This window comes from Bos indicus x Bos taurus, chromosome 1, assembly GCF_003369695.1.
Source record: "Bos indicus x Bos taurus breed Angus x Brahman F1 hybrid chromosome 1, Bos_hybrid_MaternalHap_v2.0, whole genome shotgun sequence".
Lineage (NCBI taxonomy): Eukaryota > Metazoa > Chordata > Mammalia > Artiodactyla > Bovidae > Bos > Bos indicus x Bos taurus.
Window position 1 is genome coordinate 104,499,349 of NC_040076.1, and position 9,669 is coordinate 104,509,017.

At 42.0% G+C, this 9,669-nt stretch overlaps 1 pseudogene; it reads left to right on the top strand.

Moving 5' to 3' along the window:
- Window positions 1-3,940: 3,940 nt before the first annotated feature.
- LOC113897988 lies at window positions 3,941-6,268 on the top strand (annotated as a pseudogene).
- The last annotated feature ends 3,401 nt before the right edge of the window (window positions 6,269-9,669 follow it).

Genomic DNA, 9,669 nt, shown 5'->3' on the forward strand with positions numbered 1-9,669 from the left:
CACTTCTGGCAGTAGCTTAATAAATATGAATAGCTAAAAATTAGTTTGGAATTTAGATTTATAATTTTTTTCCTAATGATTATCATCCCATATATCACCTATTGTGTATGAATATCATAAGAAATTTTTCAAGAATCAATTTTCTTCCCATAGTTTTTATCTTCAAGATCCTGCATGACTTAGTCCTGGTTTCCTTAGAAACTGAACTTGCTATCAGAAATGTCAGCACAGAGAGCTCAGCTCAGTGTTCTGTGATGACCTAGAGGGATAGGATGGGGAGTAAGGGTGGGAGGCAGGCTCAAGAGGGAGAGGACTTATGTATACATATAGCTGATTCACTCTGTTGTATGGCAGAAACTAACACAACATTGTAAAGCAATCATACACTCAACTATCTATATCTCTCTCTCTCTCTCTCTCTCTCTCTCTCTCTCTATATATATATATATATATATATATATATATATATATATAATGCAATGACACACAAGGAAAATCAAAGGTTTTAAGAAAATTGAAATTTTAAAAAAATGGTAGTAGTGGGAAACGCAAGGGACTCATGAAATTCACTTCTTTTTCAGATAACTAAAAAATAATGCAAAAAAATTAAGCCAGTGGTTCACTAAGCTCTCTTTAAATGCCCTAATTCCCCAAGAGACAAATGACAGCTTTCAACTTGTTCTATTTCTACTTTTAAGTGTTGTATAAATTATATGAAAATAGAAGATTGCACTTTTTTTTCTAGTTATGGATGAGAAAATAGCACTTGCTTAAATAAATCCCCAGAGGCTTTCTTGGACCATTTCTCTATGAGAGAGGACAATTATTATACTTTTGGCAGCTATTGTCTCATGATGAGGGAATACATGTACAGTAATAATGAAACCACGTAAAGAGTGGAATAGAGATATTGCTTCAATATAGTCAATACTTACTTTCAGACATTAAGGGCCTGAAAAACAACTGCATAAAAAACATCTTTCAGAACCTGCCTTGTATAAGCACTATATTCTGTCTGATTACATGAAGTCTCATGCTAATCTATACTAGAATGGTGGTTAAAAAGATTTAGAAATATCCTCTTCAGATATCTACGAGGTAAATCCTATTTTTGAATATTATTACATTATTTTATAGTTTAACTAAAGTAACAGTTTGTTACACTCTTCACGGTGAAAAAGTCTGCCAAAGCAATATCACCCTCAGCAAATGCTTTATTTCTCACACTCGAGTGGCCAAAAACTTGGCTGTAAGGAAACTTATAAAGTCACTTTGTTATATTTTAATCCTAGTTACACTGGTCTGCCAAGAGAATTAATGTATTCGTGAGGAAATAAAGCCTCCCTGAAAGCCTTGAAATTAAGTTTTTGTCCAAATGTTTACAAGCTAAATTCATAAGAGATAGTTAAATGCATTAAAGACAGCTGGTCAGAAAGAAAATGTAGGCTGCCTGCATATAAGACTGACTAAGTTGTTTTGATCCAAATCTTTATTTTTGGCAAACAACCACCTACACATTAAGAATAAAATAACAATCACCCAGTGAGGAAGCAAATAGCTTCTTACGTCTATCTCAGGAGGAAGTGGGCATGTGGAAGAAACATGAAAAGAAATTGTACTGTGGAACAGAGTAGACAACCACAGAGCAAAGGTCTTCACATAATTTGGAGACAGCCTTCTCCATTGCAATGAATCTAAAAGATCATAATTCCCTGCCCTGTATTCATACAGAGCATTTATTCTAGGAACACAGACTTTTATAAGAGCATTTTGTAGTAGCAATTTTATAGATGACATTAGAAGAGGGAGTTAGGAGAGTTACAGCTCCAGAAAGTGTACAGACTTCTGAAATGACAAGGAAAAGAAACAAGTGTAACAATCCACCACCACAACAAAAATAACACTTTCTTAGCCTTTCTGAGGAGAAGGCAATGGCACCCCACTCCAGTACTCTTGCCTGGAAAATCCCATGGACAGAGGAGGCTGGTAGGCTGTGGTCCATGAGGTCACTAAGAGTCGGACACGACTGAGCAACTTCACTTTCACTTTTTACTTTCATGTATTGGAGGAGGAAATGGCAACCCACTCCAGTGTTCTTGTCTGGAGAATCCCAGGGACAGAGGAGCCTGGTAGGAGGCCGTCTATAGGGTCGCACAGAGTTGGACATGACTGAAGCAACTTAGCAGCAGCAGCAGCAGCCTTTCTGAAGTGAATTTGGAGCCCAAAAAAATAAAGTCTGAAACTGTTTCCACTGTTTCTCCATCTATTTCCCATGAAGTGATGGGACCAGAAGCCATGACCTTAATTTTCTGAATGTTGAGCTTCAGGCCAATTTTTTACTCTCCTCTTTCATTTTCATCAAGAGGCTTTTTAGTTCCTCTTCACTTTCTGCTATAAGGGTGGTGTCATCTGCGTATCTGAGGTTATTGATATTTCTCTCAGCAATCTTGATTCCAGCCTGTGTTTCTTCCAGCCCAGCGTTTATCATGATGTACTTTTTTGGGCTCCAAAATCACACAGATGGTGATTGCAGCCAGGAAATTAAAAGACGCTTACTCCTTGGAAGGAAAGTTATGACCAACCTAGATAGCATATTAAAAAGTAGAGATATTACTTTGCTAACAAAGATCGTCTAGTCAAGGCTATGGTTTTCCCAGTGCTCATGTATGGATGTGAGAGTTGGACTGTGAAGAAAGCTGAGCACTGAAGAATTGATGCTTGTGAACTGTGGTGCTGGAGAAGACTCTTGCAAGTCCCTTGGACTGCAAGGAGATCCAACCAGTCCATCCTAAAGGAGTCCAGTGTTGGGTGTTCATTGGAAGGACTGATGCTGAAACTGAAACCAATTCTTTGGCCACCTCATGAAAAGAGCTGACTCATTGGAAAAGACCTTGATGCTGGGAGGGATTGGGGCAGGAGGAGAAGGGGATGACAGAGGATGAGATGACTGGATGGCATCACTGACTCGATGGATGTGAGTCTGAGTGAATTCTGGGAGTTGGTGATGGACAGGGAGGCCTGGTGTGCTGCGATTCATGGGGTTGCAAAGAGTCAGACACGACTGAGCGACTGAACTGAACTGAACTGAAGTGAAATTAAAAGACGCTTGTTCATTGGAAGAAAAGTTATGACCAACCTAGATAGCATATTGAAAAGCAGAAACATCACTTTGCCAACAAAGGTCCGTCTAGTCAAGGCTATGGTTTTTCCTGTGGTCATGTATGGATGTGAGAGTTGGACTGTGAAGAAAGCTGAACACCGAAGAATTGATGCTGTTGAACTGTGGTGTTGGAAAAGACTCTTGAGAGTCCCTTGGACTGCAAGGAGATCCAACCAGTCCATTCTGAAGGAGATCGGCCCTGGGATTTCTTTGAAAGGAATGATGCTAAAGCTGAAACTCCAGTACTTTGGCCACCTCATGCGAAGAGTTGACTCATTGGAAAAGACCGTGATGCTGGGAGGGATTGGGGGCAGGAGGAGAAGGGGACAACAGAGAATGAGATGGCTGGATGGCATCACTGACTTGATGGACGTGAGTCTGAGTGAACTCCGGGAGTTGGTGATGGACAGGGAGGCCTGGTGTGCTGTGATTCATGGGGTCGCAAAGAGTTGGACATGAATGAGCAACTGAACTGAACTGAACTGAGCTAGCCTTTCTGAGTTCCAAGACATTATAAGGAAGCATAAAAAAAAAAAATTAAGAGTATTAATATGATAATCTCATTAACACTCACTTTCACTACAAAAAAGGAATTGTGGGATACTTCAGAATTCTTATTTAGTCAATATATTTATTAACCTCCGAGGAGTTACTGCACATCCGAGGTCAGGGGAAGAAGCCAGGAGGACCCCATGCCCAAGGGGCAGCAGTCAAGAGAAGTTATCCCACGTCCGAGTTCAGGGACAGAGGCCAAGAGTACCAGGCTGTGACGGTGCAGGAATGGCCAAGAGGAGCTGCCCCACGTCCGAAGTCAGGGGCAGCAGCAGGGAGGAACAACCCTATGTCCAAGTAGTGGTGGCTGCGCTGGTACAGGAGGGCCTAGAAGATCTATTCCACATTCAAGGTCAGGAGAGGCGGTGGTGAGGAAATACCCCTCGTCCAAGGTAAGGAGCAGTGGCTGCGCTTTGCTGGAGCAGCCGTGAAGAGATACCCCACGCCCAAGGTAAGAGAAACCCAAGTAAGACTGTAGGTGTTGCAAAAGGGCATCAGAGGGCAGACACACTGAAACCATAATCACAGAAAACTAGTCAATCTAATCACAGTAGGACCACAGCCTTGTCTAACTCAATGAAACTAAGCCATACCCTGTGGGGCCACCCAAGATGGGCGGGTCATGGTGGAGAGGTCTGACAGAATGTGGTCCACTGGAGAAGGGAATGGCAAACCACTTCAGTATTCTTGCCGTGAGAACCCCATGAACAGTATGAAAAGGCAAAATGATAGGATACTGAAAGAGGAACTCTCCAGGTCAGTAGGTGTCCAATATGCTACTGGAGCTCAGTGGAGAAATAATGCCAGAAAGAATGAAGGGATGGAGCCAAAGCAAAAAAAAAAAAAATACCCAGTTGTGGATGTGACTGGTGATAGAAGCAAGGTCCGATGCTGTAAAGAGCAATATTGTATAGGAACCTGGAATGTCAGGTCCATGAATCAAAGCAAATTGGAAGTGGTCAGACAAGAAATGGCAAGAGTGAACGTCGATATTCTAGGAATCAGCGAACTAAAATGGACTGGAATGGGTGAATTTAACTCAGATGACCACTATATTTACTACTGTGGGCAGGAATCCCTTAGAAGAAATGGAGTAGCCATCATGGTCAACAAAAGAGTCTGAAATGCAGTACTTGGATGCAATCTCAAAAACGACAGAATGATCTCTGTTCGTTTCCAAGGCAAATCATTCACTATCACAGTAATACAAGTCTATGCCCCAACCAGTAACGCTGAAGAAGCTGAAGTTGAATGGTTCTATGAAGACCTACAAGACCTTTTAGAACTAACACCCAAAAAAGATGTCCTTTTCATTATAGGGGACTGGAATGCAAAAGTAGGAAGTCAAGAAACACCTGGAGTAACAGGCAAATTTGGCCTTGGAATATGGAATGAAGCAGGGCAAAGACTAATAGAGTTTTGCCAAGAAAATGCACTGGTCATAGCAAACACCCTCTTCCAACAACATAAGAGAAGACTCTACACATGGACATCACCAGATGGTCAACACCGAAATCAGATTGATTATATTCTTTGCAGCCAGAAACCCAGGCGGCAGACGCGGTCGGTGGTACGGCAGTTATTGCCAAGCATCTTTTGAACCAGAGCGACGAGGCGTGCGGGCAGGAGCAGCAGGCACCTGGGCCCCAGCCGTGCTGCCTCGTTACGATGACCAGCGTGGTTAAGACAGTGTACACCCTGCAGCCCTCCTTTGTGCTGAGCAGCGGTCTGCCCGCAGATGCACAAACTCGAGCCACTTTTAAGAGCCAGTTACCTGTTAAGTCCAAAGAGGTTGATGTTTCCAGACCACATTCAGGAGCTTCAGAGAATGATGTTACAAAAATCATCAAACCGAGACATGAGAATGGGCAGGTGAAGGCTACAGACACCTCCAGGAGGAACCTCAGGAAGAGCTACAAACCATTGAGTAAACAGAAATCGGAAGAAGAGCTCAAGGATAAGAACCAGCTCTTAGAGGCTGTCAACAAGCAGTTGCACCAGAAATTGATTGAAACTCAGGGAGAGCTGAAGGACCTGACTCAAAAAGTAGAGCTGCTGGAGAAGTTTCAGGACAACAGTTTGGCAATTTTAGAAAGCAAAGGCCTCAACCCAGGCAGTGAGACCCTGGCGTCACAGCAAGACTCCACCGCAGATCACATGGACTCCATGCTGCTGTTACAAACTTTACAAGATGAACTGAAGCTTTTTAACGAAACAGCCAAAAAGCAGATGGAGGAGTTACAAGCCTTAAAGGTAAAGTTGAAGATGAAAGAAGAAGAGAGAGCCCAGTTCCTTGAACAACAGACCTTATGTAGCAGTCAAGTAAATGATTTCACAACAGCCCTTGAGGAAATGGAGCAGCTATTAGAAATATGATAAAAGCAGGTGGCCACATGGCTCTCTCTTGGAGATAGACTCTCAGAGGAAGCTACCTAGGACATCTGCTTCTTGGCCATGATCTTCTAGGACTCACCATCCCCAGAATGAAACAGTTTCTGCAGTAGGATTAAAGATAGTTGATGTTGGAATGGCAATTCCTCCCTTAAGCAAGCATTCATTCCCAGCCTTCTGATTGTCCAGCTCTCCTGAACCTCACAGTTCATAATTAGGGCCTACAGGAGAGGAGGCCTGAAAGCTTGGATCAGCCTCCTAGGATCAAAAAGCAGCACATCATTAGCATCAGGAGACTCTAAACCAGCCACAACCAGAGAAGCCAAAAGATGTGTAGGTAGAAACAGTGAAGCATACATGCTCCATGGGAGACATCACTGAAGAGTCACATGGTCCCTTCCTAACTTGGAACACATTCTGTCCCATCCTGACTGGGCTCTGTAACCTCACTGTAAATTTATGAACTGAAAGTTACCTGAAGTGGCTTAATAATGGGGTGAAGGTATAGATAGCAATAACAGGTATGAAACAATACACCTTGGAGCTTTTAATCTAAAAAATATATATATATATTCTTTGCAGCCAAAGATGGAGAAGCTCTATACAGTCAACAAAACAAGACCAGGAGCTGACTGTGGCTCAGATCATGAGCTGCTTATTGCCAAATTCAGACTGAAATTGAAGAAAGTAGGGTTTACCACTAGACCATTCGGGTATGCCCTAAATCAAATCCCTTATGATTATACAGTGGAAATGAGAAATAGATTTAAGGGCCTAGATCTGATAGATAGAGTGCCTGATGAACTATGGATGGAGGTTCATGACATTGTACAGGAGACAGGGATCAAGGCCATCTCCATGGAAAAGAAATGCAAAAAAGCAAAATGGCTGTCTAAGGAGGCCTTACAAATAGCTGTGAAAAGAAGAGAAGCAAAAAGCAAAGGAGAAAAGGAAAGATATAAGTATCTGAATGCAGAGTTCCAAAGAATAGCAAGAAAAGATAAGAAAGCCTTCCTAAACGATCAATGCAAAGAAATAGAGGAAAACAACAGAATGGGAAAGACTAGAGATCTCTTCAAGAAAATGGAGATACCAAGAGAATATTTCATGCAAAGATGGGCTCAATAAAGGACAGAAATCGAATGGACCTAACAGAAACAGAAGATATTAAGAAGAGGTAGTAGGAATACACAGAAAAACTGTACAAAAAAGATCTTCATGACCAAGATAACATGATGGTGTGATCACTCATATAGAGCCAGACATCCTGGAATGTGAAGTCAAATGGGCCTTAGAAAGCATCACTACGAACAAAGCTAGTGGAGGTGATGGAATTCCAGTTGAGCTATTTCAAATCCTGAAAGATGATGCTGTGAAAGTGCTGCACTCAATATGCCAGCAAATTTGGAAAACTCAGCAGTGGCCACAGGACTGGAAAAGGTCAGTTTTCATTCCAATCCCAAAGAAAGGCAATGCCAAAGAATGCTCAAACTACTGCACAATTGCACTTATCTCACATGCTAGTAAAGTAATGCTCAAAATTCTCCAAGCCAGGCTTCAGCAGTACGTGAACCGTGAACTTCCTGATGTTCAAGCTGGTTTTAGAAAAGGCAGAGGAACCAGAGATCAAATTGCCAACATCCGCTGGATCATGGAAAAAGCAAGAGAGTTCCAGTAAAACATCTATTTCTGCTTTATTGACTATGCCAAAGCCTTTGACTGTGTGGATCACAATAAACTGTGGAAAATTCTGAAAGAGATGGGAATACCAGACCACCTGATCTGCCTCTTGAGAAATTTGTATGCAGGTCAGGAAGCAACAGTTAGAACTGGACATGGAACAACAGACTGGTTCCAAATAGGAAAAGGAGTTCGTCAAGGCTGTATATTGTCACCCTGCTCATTTAATTTATATGCAGAGTACATCATGAGAAATGCTGGACTGGAAGAAGCACAAGCTGGAATCAAGATTGCTGGGAGAAATATCAATAACCTCAGATATGCAGATGACACCACCCTTATGGCAGAAAGTGAAGAGGAACTAAAAAGCCTCTTGATGAAAGTGAAAGTAGAAAGTGAAAAAGTTTGCTTAAAGCTCAACATTCAGAAAACGAAGATCATGGCATCTGGTCCCATCACTTCATGGGAAATAGATATGGAAACAGTGGAAACAGTGTCAGACTTTATTTTTGGGGGCTCCAAAATCACTGCAGATGGTGATTGCAGCCATGAAATTAAAAGATGATTACCTCTTGGAAGAAAAGTTATGACCAACCTGGATAGCATATTGAAAAGTAGAGACATCACTTTGCCAACAAAGGTCTGTCTAGTCAAGGCTATGGTTTTTCCAGTGGTCATGTATGGATGTGAGAGTTGGACTGTGAAGAACGCTGAGCACTGAAGAATTGATGGTTTTGAACTGTGGTGTTGGAGAAGGCTCTTGAGAGTCCCTTGGACTGCAAGGACATCCAACCAGTCCATTCTGAAAGATATCAGCCCTGGGATTTCTTTGAAAGAAATGATGCTAAGGCTGAAACTCCAGCACTTTGGCCACCTCATGCGAAGAGTTGACTCATTGGAAAAGACTCTGATGCTGGGAGGGATTGGGGGCAGGAGGAGAAGGGGACGACAGAGGATGAGATGGCTGGATGGCATCACTGACTCGATGGACATGAGTCTGGGTGAACTCCGGGAGTTGGTGATGGACAGGAAGGCCTGGTGTGCTTCTATTCATTGGGTCGCAAAGAGTTGAACACGATTGAGCAACTGAACTGAACTGAACTGAAGTCTCAGGTACAGCAGATATAGCAATGAATAAGAGATTATTAAAAAACTGTCATCAGTCCTCTTAAAATCTAGGAAAGAAGATCAAATTACACAAATACCAGTAAACTGAAGTGACTTAGCATAGCATAGCATAGTAAGCAATCAACTATTTAGTTTACAACTGCAACAGCCACTGTGAAGGAGGACAGGAGGCTATCAAAATATATTAAAGTGGCTTCTGAGTGTTGGACTCCCCACTAATTCATCATGGATCATCTCTATTCTGGGTACTTCTTCCTTATTACCATACTCTCTCAAACCAAAAGTAGTTACTTACTGAGGACTTTTCATCTCATTTGATCCATATGACACTCTCAACAAGTTAGATGCTATCATTGCTATAGCAACACAAGGACAACAGGACTCAGAAAGGTTAAGCCTAATTGAGTCACCATAGAACATGAGCTGCTGCTGTCCATCTACTGCCCTGGAACCTAGTCTGAGAAAAATGATTGTGACATAAGCTGCTCCTTTGTTGTTTATTACCATGCTGACAGTATTTGAAATGTTTAGGTCTTAGGTCTAAAGCAGAGTTTTTTGTACACAAACACTGCGTTAGAGATCAGGGAAAATAAGCTATTTTTAAGCTTTTCTAAGGACCAGGAATAGGATCAAGCTTCAGATATTGCAGGATGTTCCAAAGAGACTAATATCCATTAAGAAACAAATGGGAAGAAACTTATTTCTAACCCCTACTCCACCATCACCACCAGAATGCCAGTTTTGTTACCAGAGTTAGT